Source organism: Canis lupus, chromosome 24 (assembly GCF_003254725.2).
Source record: "Canis lupus dingo isolate Sandy chromosome 24, ASM325472v2, whole genome shotgun sequence".
NCBI lineage: Eukaryota > Metazoa > Chordata > Mammalia > Carnivora > Canidae > Canis > Canis lupus.
Genome location: NC_064266.1, coordinates 25,212,667 through 25,224,745, shown reverse-complemented (window position 1 = coordinate 25,224,745; position 12,079 = coordinate 25,212,667). Strand labels below are relative to the sequence as shown.

At 51.1% G+C, this 12,079-nt stretch overlaps 1 protein-coding gene across 1 annotated transcript in view; it reads right to left on the bottom strand.

Moving 5' to 3' along the window:
• The window catches only part of DLGAP4 (DLG associated protein 4), a 195,258-nt gene that overhangs the window by 131,385 nt on the left and 51,794 nt on the right, over positions 1-12,079 (bottom strand). The window contains exon 2 of the mRNA XM_025469950.3: positions 8,157-8,373. The gene's annotated coding sequence lies outside the window, so the exon portion shown is untranslated. The remainder of the gene's footprint in view (positions 1-8,156; positions 8,374-12,079) is intronic.

Genomic DNA, 12,079 nt, shown 5'->3' with positions numbered 1-12,079 from the left:
GGAAGCCACAACTTCCTGACCAGGGGCTTTGCTGGGGTACGATTGGGCCAACAGACTTACCCTCATCTGCAAGGCTGTGGACCAGTGCTCCAGCCCCCAGGAGGACCAGGCCTCAGGAGTCGCGGGCTGGACGGAAGTCCGCGAGCCTGGGCTCTGCTTCCGTGGTAAGGCTGAAGATTTTCCCAACAGCCAGGGCCAAATTTATCTGCCAATCCCCCAAAGAGCTGATTCCAGCGTCTGTCTGGAAATGTCAGCCCGTGTGGTTGGAGGAACACGGGGAGAGTTTTCCTCTAAATAGCAGGAAGCATATGGGAGGCGGATGGCACCCGCCGCCCCAACCTGCCAACTCTCACTCAAGCAGGAGCTAAAAGGGGCCCAGAAGGGTCTGGAATTCCTACCACCTCCTGGGGTGGGGGAGGAGCTGGAGACACAGAGGGTGGCAATGAGAAGGGCCCAGAGCAGGCCCTGAAGGGCAGGCAGGCGGGAGCACCTGATCGACAAGACAGCAACCCGAGGCCGTCAGATGGAAGTGACACACCCCAGAATTTAGCAGAACACCAACAACCATAATAACAGCCACCATGGGGACAGGAGCACTTGCTATATGCCAAATCTGGGTTAAGCACTTTATTTGGATGATGTCACTTAAACTTTGCAACCAATTCTAAGAAAGGGGCTGCTGTTTTCCCTATATTACAGATAAGGAAACAGGATCGGAGAAGGAAAAACATGAAATCAAAGACTCTTTGGGCTGGAAAGGACCTCCCAGATCCTTAGCTGGATCACAAATACTCTACAGACTTTTCCACCAAGTTGTAGTGCAGCTGCTACTTGAATATTCCCAGTGCTGGGGAGCTCATTACCATCCAAGTTAGCCCATCTGCAAAGAGCTCTTTGCATCCAAAAGGGTTTCCTAGCCTAAGCTGGAATCTCCTTCTCTAGAGGCTTTCCTGTGAGTGCCAGACCCAGACTGCCTTCCCCAACAGATACAGAAAGGCAGGGGGACAAGGCCCCTCCAGATCTCTGATTTCCCTCTGCAGGTGACATACCCAGTTCTTTGTTTACCCCGTACCCCTAGCCATGGTAATCAGAGCAGTCCCCAGTCACCAGCATTTACTTACTGTGTGCTAGGCACTGTGTAGGGCCTGCCCTTCACATACTCTCCTCCTCCAACCTTCCTCACAGTCCCAGGGGAGGTACTGTCATCACCCCCATTTTACAGAGGGGCAAACTGAGGCTGCATGAGGGGAAGAGACTTGCTGGTCATTCAGTGGGGGCATGGGGACATTGGAGGCCTCCCTGGGCTGCTGCTTTAAGTTTCATGAAAGCTGAAGAGGTACCTGTGGGCCCCCTTGGCGACTCTCACTGACACTCACTCAACCTTTGGCACAATCACCTCGACACTGGTCCACAGAACTCCCAAACCCATGTCACCCCTCTCCGCTGCCATAGCACCCACTAAGTCTCCAAGCCCTGTGAAATCTCCCTGCCATATACCTTTCTGCACTATCCCTATGGTCTTGCCCTGCCCACTGTCATCCCCAAGTGTCACCAGACCAATGGGAAGACCTTTCTAATACCAAGACCTGCCCTGCCTTTGCCTCCCTTTCAACCCAAGGGGTGTGAACCTCCCCACTCAATAGTTGAGGTCTTCCAAACTCTGGCTCAGGTGAGCTCTCTGGCCTCTCTCAGCCCTGACACCCTGAGGCCTAAATGCTTAGCAGGAGGAAGGTGAGATTTTTGCACAGCCCACTTGTCCCACCTGGCTCACTGAGTTGTTTCTCTTGAAGAACCCCTATCCATCTCTCAAGACTCTGCTTAGAGGGGTAGAATCAATTTCTCTGTTCCAGAAGATCACCGACTGATAGGCATCTCCCTCTGATCCATGTATCACCTGCCTTCGTTGATAGAGACACCTCTCTTTGGCTGAGCTGCCTCAGGCAGGTGCTGCCCTAATGTACCTTTGTGGCCTGGTGTCTAGTACAGTGCCTGGCACATAGTAGACACTAATCCATGTTTGTGAAGTGCTGGAATGAATGACAAAATGCGGACTGAGGGGCAGACAACCCATAAAACATGGCTTGTGCATGTCACAGCTTTGATGTATCAGAAACAAAAAATGCTGCTGTCAAAATAGTCACCAACATTTGACTAATGAAGATTTTGCTGGCTGCCTCCAAATTTAGAAGGATATCAGGGGATGATCTGGGATGGCTGGAGCTTCCAGAATAAAGCTGTCCAAGCCTCAGCAGATGAAGTGACCAGGGCTCCCACAGACAGGGTGGGAGGAGATGACAAGAAGGGCCATGGAGGGGGTTGGGGTGTAAGAGAGTCCACACCCCAGGCCTGTCTCTAACTTGCTCCGTGATGTTGTATAGGTGGCTTGCCTCTCCAACTTTTGGTTTCTTGTTTGTAAAATGCAGAGAATTTGGAGAACTGATGGAAGTAGATGTGTGTTCAAAGATCTAAACACTACCTCTGCTGTCAGGTTGATGTGACTCTCTATTCAGGCTCCCAGCAGGGTATAAAGACCCCCAGGGCCTCTAAAAAGGCAGGTCCTTGCCTAGTCCTCTGTCAGGTCATTTGGGAGAGAGACCTCAGTGGCAGGTGGGTGGGAAGTGTTTCAGATGTGCCTTGGGCAGTGTCAAGACTGTAGACTGGATCCTGTGAAGGAGCTTTCTAACAGAGGTGGGAGGAACAAGAGTGAGCTCCCTATCTCTGGGGGCATGCAAGCTGTGGCTGAACACCTCGGGACAGGAATTCTGACCCAAGGCGGGAAGGAATTTAGACCAGAAGATATGGACCTGACTCCTCCAAGGTTATGCTCTCAGTACAAGCCAGATTGAGCTTGCTGACGTTTCGCTCCTCCTACAACATCCCACAAAGTCTCCGGGCTGCCTTCAGGGTCAAGTCCAAGCCCTTACTGTGGCATTCAAGGCTCCTGTGTTCTGGGCTCACCTCTGCACCTTTGCTGGATGCACCCCCACCACATGTCTTGGGGCCTCTAACACATTATGTCTCCTGCCAACACGTATTTCCTGTACTCTCCTTGGCTCCTCAGCTTCGTATCACCCCCTGCAAAAGCCTTCCTTGCTTTAAGCTGGCTTTTGTGTTGTCTCAGCCCCTGCATGCACATTTACCTTCCAGATAAGTCATCTGTTGACTTGTCATTCTCCCTCAAAGATGACAAGACCCTCAAGGGCTTCCTCCCAGGTCCGGAGCAGGCTTTCACACAGAAGGCCAATGTCTCCTGAGCTGAACTGGCACCTCACAGATGCCAGTGCTCCGATTCAGAGAGAGTCTAGAGCTGCCCTAGTGAGCTTCTACCTGTAAGACCTGGGCTCAGGATTATTCATTAGTAGTGTTATTTCTTCTGACTATGAAAGACTGCATCTTGGGAAATCTAGGTAAGTCTAGAAGGGGGAGTTTGCTGTGTTTGGCCACTGTTTTGAAGGTCACAGTCCACATAGTTCTAATGGCTTTGACTCACTTCTGGCTGGGGATGGGGTGCACAGGCCCAGGCTGCCAATCAGAGCAATTGATTAGAGTGGGGGGTGGGATGGTGGGTGCACATCCACAAATGTGACCAATCAGTGCCAACACTCAGTTCTGGGACTTGTGTCTGAGCTCTCTAGGAAGAAGTCTTGCATATTCCTCTGGACAAGCATCTTATCACCTGAATGAGAGAGTGCTATGAGAACATCAGAACAATTCAGAGGAAGCAGAGTGAGAAATGGGGAGGAAAATCAAGTTCCAGGAACAGCATCTGAGCCCCTGGGTCCTGCTGAGCCTGAATTACCTCTGGACTTCACAATTTCAAGCTGATAAATTCCATTTTTGTTTAAATCAGTTTGGGCTGGGTTTCCTGTCACTTGTATCTGAAAAGTACCTGAATGGTGCAAGCAAAAGTAACAGCAGAGCTCTTTCATATCTCACTATCCAGAGGAACCTGCTATGAACAGTTTGATGGTTGTCATTCTAGGGGTTTCTCTGGGCAGGAGCATGCATGTATTTATACACATTTTTTCTAACAAAAATGAGATCATACAATACACACCATTTTATAACCTATTTTTTCCTTAACAATACACCACAGACTTGTTTCCATGTCAACAAGTATAGATCTACAGCATTGTCTCTACAGCCACTGAGAATGCCATTGTCTGGCTGGACTGTAATTTATTTAACCATCTCTAGCTGATAGATAATTGGGTAGTTTCTCATTTATTACCATCATCAGGAGAGATTCAGTAAACTTTCTTGTAAAATGCCCATGTTTGCTCTTGCTGGATTATTTATGACTAAGATTCTATGATTCTAAGAGTTTGGCTTCACAACTAGAAGTTTCTCTACTTGAGATTTAAGATTCTCTGAGTGTCTAGAAAGGTAGAAACTGTCTTTCTGGGTAGATTTAGTGGCTATCAGAAAAAGCAAATCCAGGGCAAGAGCGCCCCATAACAGCATCTCTGCAAGAACACTCATTGACAGATATGCAAGTGAGTTGGTGGGGAGGTAGTCAGGGCTTGGGGGTGGGAGGGTGGTGCTTGCTGGCCTCGGGTCCAGCCAGCTATGTGCACCTAACTAAGCTCCCCATCTCCCTCAGCCTCATCCTTCAACTTGGTCTGACTCTCAGTGAGCAAGGGCAGAGACAAGCCTAGAGGGCCAGTCAGCACTGAGAGCCCAGGCACAATGTGATGAGCACACAAGATATGTCACCTCTGGCAGTGGTAACAGCAGCTGCCACCAGTGATGCAACTGGGAGTGTTCTAGTCCTCTCTATGTTTTATTTTTTATTTTTTTTTAAAGATTTTATTTATTTATTCATGATAGTCACAGAGAGAGAGAGAGAGAGGCAGAGACACAGGCAGAGGGAGAAGCAGGCTCCATGCACCGGGAGCCCGATGTGGGACTCGATCCCGGGTCTCCAGGATCGCGCCCTGGGCCAAAGGCAGGCGCCAAACCGCTGCGCCACCCAGGGATCCCCTCTCTATGTTTTAACTCACGAAAGCCCCACAGCCACCCTCTGATGCTATTCTTGTCTCTTAATCATAGAAGGGACAAGTCAGCTTTAGAGAGAGAGTGACTTGACCAAGGTCACATAGTCAAGAAGTGGTAAAACTGAAGTGTGGCCCACATCTGCTAATTCCCCACCCCATGCCTCATCCCATTTTACTGCAGTAGGTAGCAGGAGAGGGGAACTGCCTCAAGCAGGACCATGGAAGCCCAAACTCCCTGTTTCTCCCCACCAAGTCCTAACACTTAGGAAGCACCCCAAATCTAGAAAATTACAGAGAAGACACAGCAAAGATCTCCCATGCCCCCACTGTGAACAGTTTTCAGAAACACATGTAGCTCTTACAAAAATGATATCATGCTGCCCATGCTGTTTTATAACCTCTTTTTTTCCCCAACTCTACAATACACTATGAAGTTCTTTCCACAGTGGGGAATTTAGGGCCACAGATCCATTTCTAACAGCTACAGTGGGCGCCACTGTATGACTTCAGTAAATGGGTTTAACGAGTCCCCTGGTGATGGAAAAATGGGTTGTTCCCAACCGTCCTTCTATAGTCAACAGTGCTACAGTGAACACTCTCTAGCGTGTCGGGATCCCTGTTATACTTCAGGTCACAGCTCAGAGGCCACATTCTTAGGGAGGCCATCCTGGACTGTTCCACGTCCTTCAGGCCCTCCGATCATGTTAGTATTTACGACATCACCATGCTCATTTCCTTCACTGCACTGATGGAGTCTCTTCTTGGTCACTACTTATTTGGGTGATTGAGTAATACCTGCCTCTCCTCTGGGCTTCTGGGCTCTGTGAGGGCAGAGACCAGCAGGGACTAGCACACGACAAATGCCCTGGGGATGTAGGAATGCCTCTGGGGCTGGTGCCCTGCCCTGTCTGCCGAGCAGGCACCCCTGCTCACATTCTCTCTCTAAATAAAATACATCTTTTAAAAAAATGTTGACTGCAACAAATGATCACAGAATAAAGCATTCTGTAACCACCACCTGGGTCAATGAACAGATTATTGCCTCCCTCCCAATCCTTCCAGCCTCTTTTCTCCATTTCCAGACTCTACTGGTGCTTGCTGTTACTATTATTACTAATAATAAGCAAATGAAAAACAAATGTGTGGCTACTCTACCCGGACCCAACCAGGCCCCCAGACCCCTGGCTGCCTCTGCTCAGGGCGTGGAGACTCCCCATCCGGCTTTCCGACTTTGGCTTTAGCTCTTCTTTAAATAACCAGCTTGTTAGCAAAATAGCTGCAAGTAACACCTCCCTCGCTGCCGCCCGAGCCTCCATCTTTCCTACAATGCTGACGGCTGCTCTCCCAACCCGTGCCAAGGAATCCCGTTCTCCGTCACTGGGCCACACACACCGGGGGCTGCCAGCCACACTGTTATTTCAGTGGCCGCAGCCCTGCCCCTCTGGCTCGGGGGTAGGGGCACATGCACACCGATGGCAGGCATTTTCAGGAAGGACCAGAATGTCGGTGCATGAGCCCTGTGCCCCAGGTCCATATGCCTCAACCTCCCACAGGGTCGTTGTAGTCTATTTGAGATGAGAAGAAAACAAAGCAATTAGTGCCAGGCCAGGCACATAGTAATTGCTCAAGAAATGCCTGCTGTGGTTGGGGTTGCTCCTGTTATGTATTTAGTCCCTGGGGAAGACACGCAGAGCCTAGGGCATGACCAGGACTGTTTGCCAGTGATTACATCCCACAGATACAGCTCTCAGACCGCCATACCCTTATCGCTTCTTTTCTGGCAACAGCATCTCAGCCAAATGCGATAGCTGTCTGTAGCTACGACAGGCGGAGGCCAGACCGGGGGAGCGGGGCTGGGGGGCAGCTAATTAATAGGGGCATTTCCCAGTTATTAATGAGGCTGGCACCGCACGAGTGTGCAGCTCCTTGTTCTCGAAGAAGCAGCACTTCTACATACATTATGTACAGCGAACTTCATGGGTTTTTATTATCCTATGACATTTGCATATTATACATATTTACGAGTCTTTTTCCCTTCTCATAACCACCCCATCAGGGAGGCTGGGCCGCTGTTGGCAGATAAGAGAGTTGAGACCAGAGGGGCTGGCTGTCCCGCTGACCTGAGCTGACTGCAAGCTCTCTGCGATCAGCAGGGACCAGCAGCTGGCCAAAAGGCCAATGGGCTCCCAGGGCCTGCAAGTGTCTGGGTGGAGGGAGGGGAGAGTCCTTTCTCTCCTTTCCCTCTTCCTTCCTTCCACAACTAGTCACTGTGTACCCATTATCTGCCAGGCACTGTGCCAGCCACTGGCTGTCCCCTGCGGGAATGAAGCAGTTATATCTCACCTTTGAGGAGCTGAGGTCTGATAAGGAGGCAGATCGCAAATCAACGGTTCCATGCTGAGTAGTGGTGGGGGACCCCGGGCAAGCCCCTTGAGCTCCCATGAGCCTCAGTTTCCTCATCTGTGAACAGCCTTGAGAGGTGGTGGGAGGGTGAGATTCAGGAATGTGGTGAGTGTTAGGCACTGTTGTGGGGAATAGGGGGCATGCTGTCAGCCTCATCTGTGTGGAAGGACGACGGGACCAGGTGTGGGTGCACTGTGGGATCCTCAGACGGTGGTCAGACATGAGGTGGGGTGCTGCACCTCATCCTGTTCTGGGGTTAGGTAAAGTGGGGACCAGAGGAGTGTGGGTGGAACAGGATGAAGGAGCAAGAACAATGGGGCTCCCCAATATTCAGGAACTCCAATGGCCTCACCTTAGCCCGTCTGTGAGCCCCAGAGCTTCCACGGCTTCCAGCATGGCCCACTGCTCCCCTTCCCTTACTGAGCCCACAGTGTCAACTGCCCAAGCCCCTGGGCAAGAGCTGGCCTCTGAGGTAGTCAGAGCTGGATTTGCTGTGCGTCCTCAGGCAAATGGCTTTCTCTCCCGTAAAACAGACGCAATCACTGTGCCCACCTCCTGGGGTGTGGGGAGGACTGAGTAAGACAAGCAGTTAAACTATAAATTGAGCCCAGACAGAAAAGCTCTCACTGGGGTCCCTTCGCCAGCACGTGGGCGCCACTGGGTGGAAGGCTGGGCATCTCCCAACTGTGCAGAGCGTGGGTGAGCGGGTGAGCAGCCCCGATGCCGTGTGCCCGGGCTACGGACGCACTTACTTACCAACCAGGGAGCTACGTGCAGAGGGAAGATGGGAACCAGTCGGGAACCAGCAGGCGTCAGCTCGGGAGCAGGCACTGGACCAAGGGCTGGCACACACATTCCTCTGGGCACTCAATCGGAGGTGCTGGCGGGAAGCAGCACAGGACAACGCCCTCTGGCACCCAGAGAGACCCAGTTCCAGCCACCCAGCACCTGGCAGAGGGGGAGGCACCAGCGTCTGTAGGAATGGGGGAGAGTGTTAATGAGGAGGTATCAGAGGTGATCCCTCCACCCCGAGCCCGCTGGACTGGCCCTGTGAACACCAGAGTGGGAGATACCACGGAGCAATCATCATAGAAACCCAAGTGTTTGCACAACACTACATTTTCCAAAGCACTCTGGCATCTTGGCTCACGTGGGCCCCCACATTGTTTTTCAGAGGCGTATTTACATGTCATGCATATTTACGATGCCTTTCCCACCACCCACAGAATCCCCACAGCAGCCAGGAAGCCGGGGTTCCAAAGGCTCCAATCCGCCCCACCACTGCCTTGCTTCTCCCTTCTTATCCCTGGATGGGGGAGAGAGCGGGGAGGGGCTGGAGTCACACGGGCCTGAGTTCGAATCCCAGTTCAGCCCCTCACTCACTGAGCGACACTGGGCAGCCAGCTGCCCCACTCCGAGCCTCAGTTTCCCCCCCTGTCAAACGGGAGTAAGAATGCCTTCTCTGAGGGGTGCCGTGAGGATTGAGAAGGTAACACCCGGCCTGGCATATCTACCTGAGAGAGCCCCTCCAAACAGGCTTTGCCCCTGTCCCCTGCACGCAGAGTAGGAGGCCCTCCACTGCCTCTCTGCCCACCACCTCCCACATAACACGTCTTGTGCGAGAGGCAGAGGGAAACCAGGTGTCCCTCTCCACCCACCTCTCCTGAACAGGTGCCACTGCTCCTGCTTGGAACTTTAAATCAGCAGGAAGCAGGCCCTCCTGGAAGGAGGAGGAAGGGGTGCCTCCATTCCATGCCCCCTCCCAGGAGCCTTGTGGCTACCTCAGAGGCTTCCATGGAAGCTCCTGCCCTCAGTCTCTCATTCTACAGGTGGAGAAACTGAGGCACCGAGGAACCTGAGCTGATGTGGGGGCAGAGAATCCAAGTGGGGCTGGAATGTGAACTCAAGCCCTGAGAGGGGAGGTACAGTAGGAATACAGAGGAAAGGCCAGACGATGGTGAGGAATGGTACCTTCCTCTCCTGGTTACCCCAAGGCCCTGGAAAGCCCTCATAACCCCCCTGTATCTGCATCCACTCTTTGCCAAGCCCAAACAGGCTTGACTCCATGTGTTCCTCACCACAGCCCTACAGTGTTATTCCTGGTTTTCAAAGGGAGAAACTGAGGCTCAGAGAGCTTCAGCAATTACTCACAGGCACACAATGAGAAAGGGGTAGGGCATCCAATGCCAAGACCCAGCCGTTAACCCCAATGCTACCCTGCCTCCCCCAGTGGAAGAATCACCAACCAAGGAAAACAGGTGTGACTGTCTGGACAAAAACAAACAAAAAAGTTTAAGTAGCAGAAAAAGAAAATATCAGACTCCAAAAAATTCTAAATTAGTGGACACAAATTCTTAAAGATGCATAAAAGATTTCAAGATAGACCATGGGGCGTGAAAATTGCCAGTGCATGGAAATCCAGCACTTGGGAGGACGCATTACCAACCACGTTGTCACTTTTAGCCCAAATCACCCAGAGCCAAAGCAGAAGGAGAAGCGGTGATAGCAGAGGAAGGCTCCTGTTCAGGGTAGGGGGAACAGGGGTCCTGATCTGGGGATTCCCCCCAATGTCCTTGCTGCAGGACTGGAGCACATCTCCTTCCAGATTCCCCACTTTACAATAAGTGGGAGAAGCACACAGGATGGTCTCTTAGGTTCCTGCCAGCTCTGATGGTATTTAAGATTGGGACTTCCAACAGGGATGAACCTTGAGAACATTATGTTAAGTGAAAGGAGGCAGTCACAAAAGACCACATAGCGTATGATTTCACTTATATGAAATGTCCGAGACAGGCAATTCTGTATGGAAGCTGGTAGATTAGTGGTTGCCAGTGGGGGGCTTGGGAGGGAGTGATGGCTAAGTGGCTCATGATTTCTTTTTAGAATAATGAAAATGTTCTAAAGTGGATTGTGGTGATGGCTGCACAACTCTGTGAATACACTAAAAACCATTAAATTGTACACTTTGATTGGGTGAATTGGATGGTATATAAATTCTATCTCAAAAAACCTGTTACAACAATCCAAAGCTAACAAACATTTTGCAACTTCCAAATGGGCAGCCATCCTCTGGGAACCTGCAGTCCCCTCAGTGTTCTTCCCCTGAGGCCTGGGAAACCAAGAAATATTTTCCCAAGAAGCCTCCCACACCCCCACAGACCCTCTATGCCAGAGGCCTTTGCACTTCACATTCATCTCCTCCAGGAAGCCTTTCCTGACCTCCCAACTACATCAGGCCCCTGGTTACTGGCTCCTAGAGCATCCTGGGTTTCTCCTTCTTGCCACTTATACTGATATAAGAAAATCACTTTCACGATCACTGGTTGACACTGCTTCCTTCATCAGGCTGGGAGCTCCAGGAGGGCAAGGCCATCATCATTGGTCATCACGGTCAATGCTGCAACGTCTGGCACACAGTAGGTGCTCCAGAAATGTTTGCTGATTGAATAAGTGAACTGAAATTCCAGATCCTATGACGCACACCTGGCTACCAGTCCAGGCTCCACCTTCTGGCTGAATGATCCTGAGCAAGTCATATAATCTCAGAGAGTAGCCAGGAGTAGTGGGCAAATGTATGATGGGATAAAGGGATAATGGACATGGAAAGTACTTTATGAAACGGTTCCTTCCACAGCTGCCCCTATTTTGGTCAAAGGAACGCACTCAGGCCCGAGCTTCTCTTAACACCTCTCTTTCCCTCACCCTCCACATCCAAGTCATCAGCAACTCCTACTGGACCCACCTTCACAGTCTATCAAGAAGCTGATGTGCCACCTGCATTGCTACCATCACTGTGGACAGAGCCATCAACATCTCTTTTCTGGATTATTCATGTCCTCTTTTGTCTCCTGCTTCTGACCCAGCAACACTGGCCTCTATGCAATTCTCCAAATATACCAGGCAGATTTCTGCCTCAGGGCCTTTGCATCTGTTCTTCCTCTGCCTGGAATGTTGGTTGCCCAGATGTCTGCGAGCCCTACCCCCTCACTTCCTTCAGCTCTTTGCAGAGACCTGACCTTGTCAATGAGAGGTAGCTCAGCAGAGTAGTTAAGACTCTTCACTGAAGAGCATGGGCTTGAGGTGAAAATCCAGGCTCTGCCAGTTACACCACTGAGTGAACTTGGGCAAATTTCTTAGCTTCTCTGAGACTCAGTTGCTCATTTTTTTTATTAAAGATTTTATTTATTTATGAGAGACACAGAAAGAGAGAGAGGCAGAGACACAGGCAGAGGGAGAAGCAGGCTCCATGCACCGGGAGCCCGATGTGGGATTCGATCCCGGGTCTCCAGGATCGCGCCCTGGGCCGAAGGCAGGCGCCAAACCACTGCGCCACCCAGGGATCCCCCTCCATGGTTCTTATATGCATCACTATACAACAGGGGACGGAAAAAGGAATCTATCTGATGATCGCCTGCCCCTTCCACTAAAATGCCGGCCCTATGAGGCAGAGTTGTATACATTGGTTTATCGCCAGATCCCCAGTGCCTAGCCCAGTACCTGAAGTGGAGGTGCTCCGTGAAGACTTCACTCAACAGATATTTTCAAGGCTGAATAAATATTTATTGAGTGCCACAAGCTCTGTGTTTCCCTGTCCACAGACATTTCTGTCTCCATCCCAGCCTGTCCCTCAGAGCTCCAGGTCCATACCCCAAATTCCTACTGGAGGCTCGGTCTGCTGC